This window comes from Oryx dammah, unplaced genomic scaffold (assembly GCF_014754425.2).
Source record: "Oryx dammah isolate SB20612 unplaced genomic scaffold, SCBI_Odam_1.1 HiC_scaffold_28, whole genome shotgun sequence".
Classification (NCBI taxonomy): Eukaryota; Metazoa; Chordata; class Mammalia; order Artiodactyla; family Bovidae; genus Oryx; species Oryx dammah.
Window position 1 is genome coordinate 43,820,300 of NW_024070212.1, and position 9,787 is coordinate 43,830,086.

Genomic DNA, 9,787 nt, shown 5'->3' on the forward strand with positions numbered 1-9,787 from the left:
ATTTCATATATTTCTTTTATCTACAATGATACGTTGATTGAGAAATAAAGCCATTTCTTATTTACTTCGTTTACCCCCACTCCTTTTTTTTCCCCAGTGATCAATGTTTCAATTGTTTTGCATTGTAGTTTCAATAAAACTTGTATTTAGTATTACTGGGTAACTCAATACTTTAAAATTATTTTCAAATACATCTTCATCTTCAAATTAGCCCAAGCAGAGATATCAAAGTTTTAGGTAGTTTCTTAGCTTACTGGGAAAAATTCTACCCAATATAAATATATTATTCAGTTTCTGCTATCTGTAAAACCACATATATAATAAAATACACATAAAACTCAAATCACAAGGCATTTGCTGAATGCTGCTCCCATCAATTATGCTTTCTTTCCCTATGTTTTTGCAAATGATTTATTCAGAAGATGAAGTTGGGGGATGCTTAAATATTTTGGTAAACAGTGTATATCAATCAATATAAAACCCAGAATTTTTTCTAACTCCTATTGAATTGATTTTCTTCCCTAAAACACACATTAACAAACAAAAGCTATAGATTCAGTTGCTAAGCATCCATTAAAAATGTAATAGCCCACATTGATGAAAGTCAGATCACTATGACAAAAAATGAAATTTACATTCCTCATGCAAATTCATCCTGATATGCAGCTCTCAGCAGTACAACCGTAGGAACCTATCAATAATTTTATTGTAATCATGAAGCTATATAGGGTTATTATTTAGGCATATATAAAGATTTCTACTTTCCAGAGATTGTAACTAAAAACCATAGCATTTTATCCACTCTTCGAGTTTACTCTGGAGATTTAAAATTTTTCTTAATAAAATAAATTTAATATCACTGGGTTGTACACTGATAAATACATTTTTGTTTGTTTTATATTGTTTTTAGCAATATAAATGAAATCTTCCATGCCACACTGCAGACTTGCATTTTTGACTCACCTATCAATTAAGGAAGAAACAGTGATGACGGAGGAGTTCAGGGTTCATTAAATGCCTATCATTTATTCATCCATTCTAGGTTCTTTTCAGCTTGTTTCTATTGTGTGCAAAATGCTGTGCCACAGCATGCCTGGTGCAGAGTAAACTTCATACATGTTAACTTAGTGCAGTTCATTCATAAACATTTCCCCCTGCCTGTATTTATTCGGTGAAACAGTGCTGAAATTAGGGGTGTTAGCTGTGCTATTTATCATGAACAAAAATCATCTCATAGCACCATTATTCTTCCTCAGACTTCTGTTACCAGGACAAAATTAAACTATTGTGCCTATTTCCAATTTATTCTTGTCCTATGACCATTCTTCCATATCTGTAGTTACCAGCTTGGTGGCAATATAACAAAACATAGTAATCGTTAGTACTATGACAAAGATCCTTTAACAACTCTAAGACTTGGTTTTGAAATAATCAAGATAAAATAAACTCCTATTAGTTTGTAAACATTACAGACTCAAGTTCTCTAGTCAAAAGACACTTAAACTATACATTGAAATCATCTCCTTAGTAAAAAATTAATTTTATGGTATATTTGGTGAGTTATAAAAGTCTTGTTCTATATGATTTTTAAATGTTTTCTGTTATTATTTTTTCACTTTCTTTAGAATTTTAGAACTCTCAATTCACCCTTGTTGTCTTACACTTGAAAAGGGGAAGAATTAGAAATTCTACTATACATGAAGGCACATGCCTCAATTATTAGTAATAATTATACAGACTGAGTTATCAAGTATATCCCAATTTGTCACCCATGAGTAAGTGAAGGGATGTTTTAGCATATGGGGACGATTTGATAGTGTCTTTTTGTGCTGTCAGGGACACAGCAGTTGATGAAGTGCATTTTTTCTACATTATTAGGGGTTAAGTCTGTTTTTTAAAATAATAATTTTGTGATTATAAAAATAGTATCTAATTTTATACAATTTTGAAAATGTGCAAAAGTGTAAAGAAATTTTAAAAGACACACAGAATGTTTCATTATCTCCTTAAGGAGACTTCATTATGCATTTTAAATAGTTGTTATTTTTGTTTAGTCTCAAAATCATATCTGACTCTTTGCGACCCCATGGATTGTAGACAGCCAGGCTCCTCTGTCCATGCAGTTTCCCAGGCAAGAATCTGGAGTGGGTTACCATTTCCTTCTCCAGGGAATCTTCCCAACCCAGGGATTGAGCCCGGGGTCTCCTGCAGTGGCAGGTGGATTCTTTACCACTGCACCACTTGGGATGTCCATTTTAAATATAGTTAAGAGAAAAATGCAGAAATAGGTACAAAATATAGATATGCACATACATTCAGATACAATTCCTCATGCATTTATGTAATCCTTTTTTTAACAGTTTTTTTCAATTGTCATTTTTATTTATTTTAAAGCATTTCCAAAATTATGAACAATCTTATAAATAATTTTAATTATTTGTACTCTTTTCCCTATATGAATGTATTATAATTTACTTATCCATACTTACCAGTAATTTACTTACCCAGTAACATTGTGTGGATGTATAAGTTATTCCCATAGTTCAATATCACAAATGTCACTATCATAAAAACCTTTCAATACAACTTTTAGTCAGTATTCAAATGATACAAATATTTTAAGGTTCTGGATGTATTTTTAGCCAAATTCATTCCCACTCTTCCTGTTTTAAAATGTTGATCCCACTATACTTATATTATTTGTATGTTCCAAATTCAATAAACTGTTGCTCTATTGATAGCCAGGAAATGGTATCACATGTTCCTTAAATATGTATCCTCCACCAGCTGAAGAGGAGGCCAGCCAGACTGCATTAAAGATACAGGCTCATGGGAGATAGTGGGGTTCCACTGGTGATCTGACCTAGCTAGAATTTCTCAAGAATAAACATGTAACTACCCTTCCAGGTGAAGCTCAGGGGTAAACAACTCTGGGAATTTTACACAGCACATGTGTTGGACTTGACCTCCAAACAAATGCCCTTTTTGGGGTAGAAAGTAAAAAACACCCAAATCCCCTTTTGTCTTCATATTGTCTTCATATTGAAATATATTCATAAATTTATGGGTGAAGGAGATTCTTTGGTAGACAACCAAAGACATAACTTTTCTATTTATGTTGTAGTAATAATTTTAGATGTAAGAGTAATAATTACCCTTGCAAAATGATGTCATTCAAAATAGCAGTTTTCTAAGAAGTTGCTGAATCATTTGGAAAGAACCTCTTGTGAATGTCTTTAAAAACACAAAGCTTCACCTGTAACTCTACTTTGCTTTATGCAGTTTTAACTATAGAAGCTGGAAAAAGCACATAATAGCATCATTAGTAATCAGATAAAAAATAAGGAAATTTTTGACTTTTATACTTTCTCATGAATAACATTTTATTTATTAGTCCGTATAATTGGCTATTGGCATCAGTTAATAAAATGGGTGAATGGAGCTACATTTCTGAAATTAAATTTTATTATCTAAACAGAACTCACAAAAGATAATTTAGACTTATTCATATATTGCAAAAATAAATTAAATTGGTTATTGAATTATAGAGAAAACTACCAAGTTCATATAAAGATAGTATTGTAATTATTAATAGCTGATAGTTCAAATCAAGAATCTACAAAAAATAGCAAAGTCTGTTTGAAGGAGTTAGGAAATATGTTCAGTTAGTACTTGGTAACAAACTGTTATAGAAGAATCATAACTCAGAAATGGCATAATTTATATCAACTCAAAATTATAAAATGGTTTAATAGGAAACATTAGTTTAAAATGTTCTGGAAGTAAATTTAATGGTCGCATAAATGTATTCATGAGTGAAAGAATTTTTTGTGTGGGCATCTGGAAACTGTTTCTCTAACCAGAACTCCAGAGGTTACACATATATAAAAAGACACCCTGCCCCAATCAATTGGTGTTCAGGATTTAATTAATTATCAAATTGGAAAAATATGAGTAAGAACAATTTCTAGATAATAGGTGAGATAACACCAACTCACTTTATCTGTTTGTCTAAATACTATAGAATAACAATAGTGTGTATTCCCTATGCATTTAATAATGTTGGGACATTTTTACTGTGTGTAAATTCAAATGCTTCTAATAAAACTCTAATGAAGAGTTAACATACTGGGTAAATTTAATACATTATATGTGCAATTATTGAAGCTCATCAGAAATGTTATAAATACATTAGAGATAGTTGATACATAGTTTTGTGTCCTTTGCATTTCAAAATGTCAAAAAAATGGATGCATTGTGCTTGCTAAAGATGGGGAAAAGTCCAATGTTATCCATTTGAAGCACAAAACAAAAGGCACTGCCAAGGGACACGTATATTGAAACCAACAGTTTCTCCAAAACTTTCTAAAAGTATGACAAAGTTCAAATGCACTTCAGTAATCTCCTCAGAAAAGATTTGATGTTGAATAGTATTCTTAAGTTATTTCAAGTACAAGAACTGCCATTAAGATGTCTGAAACAAATAGTTACAGATGGTATTTTTCTGTAATTGTGATCCAATTTCACACTGGTTTTAAGGTCACAAAAGCTCAAAAGGTATTCCTGGTACATTATCTCAATCTCCAGAAGATGAGACAGCCCTCATGAGTACATGCTACAATGAGACTATCTTCAAAATGGAAGAGATTATTATGGAAGTATGAGCAGGATAATGTGTTGGGAAATATACAAACAATTATTAATAAATCAGAATGAACATAGGAATCAATTGCTTAAGTTTCACAGGCTACTGACATCATCATAGTGACATACAACTTCTTTTGGACTTCACTTATGGTTTTAAAAGCTTTTGAAAGAAATACAATTGATGCAATCAATCATGGGTATGGACTCGTGATTCTTTTCCCTAGGACAAGAAGGCAGACTTTTTCTTTAATTTTCCACAATTGGACACTATTTCCAAAGTTTTAGGGCTTTAGAACAAGTGGAATAGCTTTCATTTTATAGTTGTGTCACAGTTACCCAATCATGGTTGTAGAGCTGGTATTTCTTTAAATTCTCTTGCACTCTTGGGGTCCTCTGCTCTCCAAGACATAAAAAGAGAAAATGAAGTTACACTGTAGTAGAAGAGATTAAAGCTACATATAACAATTTCTAGACAGAAAGAACTGTTAAATGTTGTACATACAAAAGGAAACTGACGAATCAGTCTCTCTCCCCTCACTTTCTCTTACTCTCACCTATTTAACTGCATTAAAGACATTTCTTTCTGAGATTAAGCTGGCTGACATGCTTAATTTTTTTTTAGAGATTATCATTGTCATATACAATTTAAATGGGAAACCTTGTATTTTAAACAAAAGATAAAAGAAAATAAATCAAGTTACATAGATATGCCACCTTAGTCTTTTCTTTCAAACCGTTAATAATTACATTAGAAAAAAGTTGCTTAGCAATCAATTTGCTACTTTGAACCCCAACTTTTGATTGAAAATTTCAGGAGAAAATAAAAACCCAAGTCACTACAAACAGATTCACGTTTGCTAATTGCATTTATTTGAGACAAAACTCAAGTTCTTACTTATCATCATCTTCATCATTTTGAATGTTGGAAGCAATCTAGTCCAACAGAGAGAATAGAGAAATATTCCTTGCTAAAATTTAGGCTCAAGAAAACAGAAAAAAAAAGAACACATGGTCTTTTTAATGTTACCATTTCTTTCAAACCAAACACAGAGCTCCCCAAAAGGTATGCCAGTCTACCCTGATGTGTGCAAAAGGGCTGCAAGTGTGCCAAATAATGATGCCTGCAGCCCTCAGGGCTTCTGGGTTGGGCCTGAGGCCCATACCTTCCCTAGTTTTTAGGCTCTGCTGGAAGAAGCCTTCTTCTTCTTCTTTTTTTAAACTTCAGTGTGCTATACAAATGCTACTTTCAATGAGTGTTATGATGTGGAAAAAATTAAGAAACTCTGCTGTATAACATACATGGTACATGGTAATGTTGGTGGTAGTGTTGGGAATTATCCTAATTACAATGATAAGTGCATAAATGTGGGTTTAGAAAACCCCTGGAAGGAAAAGAAGTAACTTCTCTTTTTAATCTCCTAGTTTTTAAAGTGATTTGTGTTTGATACCGTCATCTTCAAAAGGTCCCAGGGAAATGTGAACAGTAAAATAAACTATTAAATGCTTTGACTTTCTTATATTTATCCCTCAATCTAATAAACAAAAAGTCAGTTGCAGTATTCCAGAGACTTCAAGATCACTGCTAATACAGACTATTTTCTCCATGTTTTATTTTTGCAACTACAAGTGGAATTTTAGGGAAATTCTAAAAGTAAGGTAGTTCTTTTGCTTTTTGGCAGGTGTATTATCTGTGTAAGAGTCCATGTTTCTTAGTTCCCAATTAGTGGCCAATATATTACTTCTGGTCTTTTAAAATACACTCACAGAAATCACCATACCATTATTGACTCTTGTTGAAAATTTTTCCATTTTTCAAAGCAGCTACACCTATAAAACTGTTTTGATTAAAAACAAAAACTCAAACCCCTATGCTTATTATTTTGTTTTCAGTTTTAGTATTTGCAGTTGTATTTTTAAATTGAACTTATCTCAATATGGTCTTTTATTGTCTGTAGATCTAATTCAGCAAACTTTATCTTTAGAATTTCCTTGTGAAAATGTTGCACTTTAATTGTAATGTTACCACAGAGAAATGAAGTACCAAGAAATCTAATCCTTGACTACCACACAGGATTTTAATAAATAGTAAGGTAGGAGAAGCGGCTGCAACGCCGAGCGGAGGAGGCAGGAACCCGAAGGCAAGCAGGAGCTGGGTGGGGACCATGGCCGGGATCACCACCATAGAGGCGGTGAAGCGCAAGATCCAGGTTGGGCAGCAGCAGGCCGATGATGCAGAGGAAAGGGCCGAGCGCCTCAAGCGGGAAGTGGAGGGAGAAAGACGGGCCCGAGAACAGGCTGAGGCTGAGGTGGCCTCCCTGAACCGTAGGATCCAGCTGGTTGAAGAGGAGAGGGACCGAGCTCAAGAGCGCCTGGCCACTGCCCTGCAAAAGCTGGAGGAAGCTGAGAAAGCTGCTGATGAGAGCGAGAGAGGTATGAAGGTTATCGAAAACCGAGCCTTAAAAGATGAAGAAAAAAATGGAACTCCAGGAAATCCAACTCAAAGAAGCTAAGCACATTGCAGAAGAGGCAGACAGAAAGTACGAAGAGGTGGCTCGCAAGTTGGTGATTATTGAGGGAGACTTGGAGCGCACAGAGGAGCGAGCCGGGCTGGCAGAGTCCGGTTGCCGAGAGATGGATGAGCAAATCAGACTGATGGACCAGAACCTGAAGTGTCTGAGTGCTGCTGAAGAAAAGTACTCTCAAAAAGAAGACAAATATGAGGAAGAGATAAAGATTCTTACCGATAAACTCAAGGAGGCAGAGACCCGTGCTGAGTTTGCTGAGAGATCGGTAGCCAAGCTGGAAAAGACAATTGATGATTTGGAAGATAAACTGAAATGCACCAAAGAGGAGCACCTCTGTACACAAAGGATGATGGACCAGACTCTGCTTGACCTGAATGAGATGTAGAGCACCCCAGTCCCGCCCTGCCGCTGCTCCTCCCTCTCACCCCGACTCCGCTGAGGCCAGCCTGCCCGAAGCTGACCTTTAAACTGAGGGCTGATCTTTAACTGGAAGGCTGCTTTCTCCTTTCGCCACCTCTCCCACCCCCCTACTCCTGTGTCCTTTTCGCCAAACTGTCTCTGCCTCTCCCCAGAGATTCCAGTTGGGCTAGAGGCTGATTAAGGGAATGTGAGCACAGTGCAAAGTGTCTTTAAAAGCATGTTGTGATGTACACATTTTGTAATGACCTTTTTTGTTGTTGATGTAACAACCATTTGTAAAAAACATTCCAGATAATTCTGTAGTTCTGAAGCAGCAGTCTAATCCCTTTCTCACTTTTGGAAGGTAACATTTCAGCTTAATACATATTGCCTTCTCCAGAGAGAAAGGGAAAAGGTTTGGGCCTGCCTTACTGAGAGCCTAGCAGCCCAGAGAAAGGCTCCATTTGGCGAAACCTCATTGCTCTGTAAAAAGTACCTGCCAAACCAGAAAGATGATTCCAGGAGGAGTTAGCCAAAAAAAAAAAAAGTGCTGTTCGGGTTTTCAGCTTTACGGTATCTTTGGACAAACTTTTTTTTTTTTTTTTTTCCATCAGAAGTGACCAGACAATTAAGATGGTGAAACCTCTGAGACCAAATCCTTGTCCCAGCTCTACCCTGTTCCCAACTGCTCACAGAATGGACCATGTGCCCCTTATGTTGAAGTGACCACTTATTTGCTCTTCTGCCTCCTTGAAAGAAAGGAAAGAAAATTATGTTTTGCCACTGATTTAGCCATATGAAACTCATCTCATTACCCTTTTCTGGGTCTGAAGCTGCTGTCTCTAAAAAGTGCCCTCTCATTGTGCTTTGTATCGGTTAGTGCTGGAGAAATCTTGAAAAGCGTATGTACAAAACTTTTAAAATTTTCTATTATTTTGGAACTTTGCTTCTTTGGGGTTGAGGCACACTGGTCACCCCTCTGCCTATTAGAGTTCTGTACAGTCTGTGGGCTAGCAGTGTGCTGATCTTTTCAAGTTTCTTTCCCTACTCAGTCCCCCTTTTTTGATGAGGTTTCAGTGAGGTCTGTTAGGCATGCATCCTGCAGCTTAATTGGCTTAAAATGTTCTCTCCTTTGGTGTGGTCTCTTTGGGGACCAACTGGGAGAAAAAAAAAAACAATAGTGTAACTGTTTTGATACTGAAAATTGATAAATGTCTTTTTGAAATAAAGAACCAGTCCCTCCAAAAAATAAATAAATAAATAAATAGTAAGGTAGAAAGCATTGTCTCAAGGCCATCATTTTAACTTACCATATTTCATAGATACATTATGTATACTAAAAAGTTCACATTGTTTAAAGACACTTTTACTATCATAAATAAATATTTACAAATCATCTTAGGCACCTCAAACTTTGGTTTCCTAACATCTGGTAAAATGAAGATAAATTACATAGTAATTTTAATGTATAGATATTAATTGCTAGTCAGTATAATACTCTATAACTCATTTCACAGCCTGTGAGGTAAGTACTAGTCTCCCCACTTCACCATCCTGCCTCTAGAGCTTGAAATATTTATAGGATTATCAAAGTGAGCAGAAAAATGCCAGCTTCAAAAGATAAAATAAGAAATATGGTGTATTTTCGCTTAATATTATAGGGCACTTAGTAGTCAGAGACAGGGCTAGACCTAGAATGAACTCTTCAGTCAAGATATAAACAGGTTTCATAGCGTGAAAAGTTATGAGTGATAACTTGATTCAATACTTACATATGTATAACTGAATCATTTTCTGTACACCTGAACTAACACAACACTGTAAATCAATTATGTGCTTGTGTACTAAGTCACTTGAATCATGTGTAACTCCGTGTGACCCCATGAACTGTAGCCCGCCAGCCTCTGAGGTCCACAGGATTCTCCAGGCAAGAATCCTGGAGTGTGTTGCTGTGCTCTCCTCCAGGGAATCTGCCTGACCCAGGGATCGAACCCATGTCTCTTACGTTTAACCTGAATTGGCAGACGGGTCCTTTACCACCTGAGAAGCCCAAATACTCCAATATAAAATAAAAATATTTTTAAAACACACCTGAAATAATATTTTTTTTTAATTTCCTAAAGCATACATCTACAGTTTCAAATAGCTCTATTAAGAAACTTCTATGAACAAACTTGCCTGCCTAAATTTTGGCACAAGTAGACTATAAGAGCCAT

The 9,787-nt window shown here is 35.5% G+C and overlaps 1 pseudogene; it reads left to right on the top strand.

Annotated features, from left to right (window-relative positions):
• Positions 1–6,746: 6,746 nt before the first annotated feature.
• On the top strand, positions 6,747–8,824 carry LOC120856822 (annotated as a pseudogene).
• Positions 8,825–9,787: the final 963 nt, after the last annotated feature.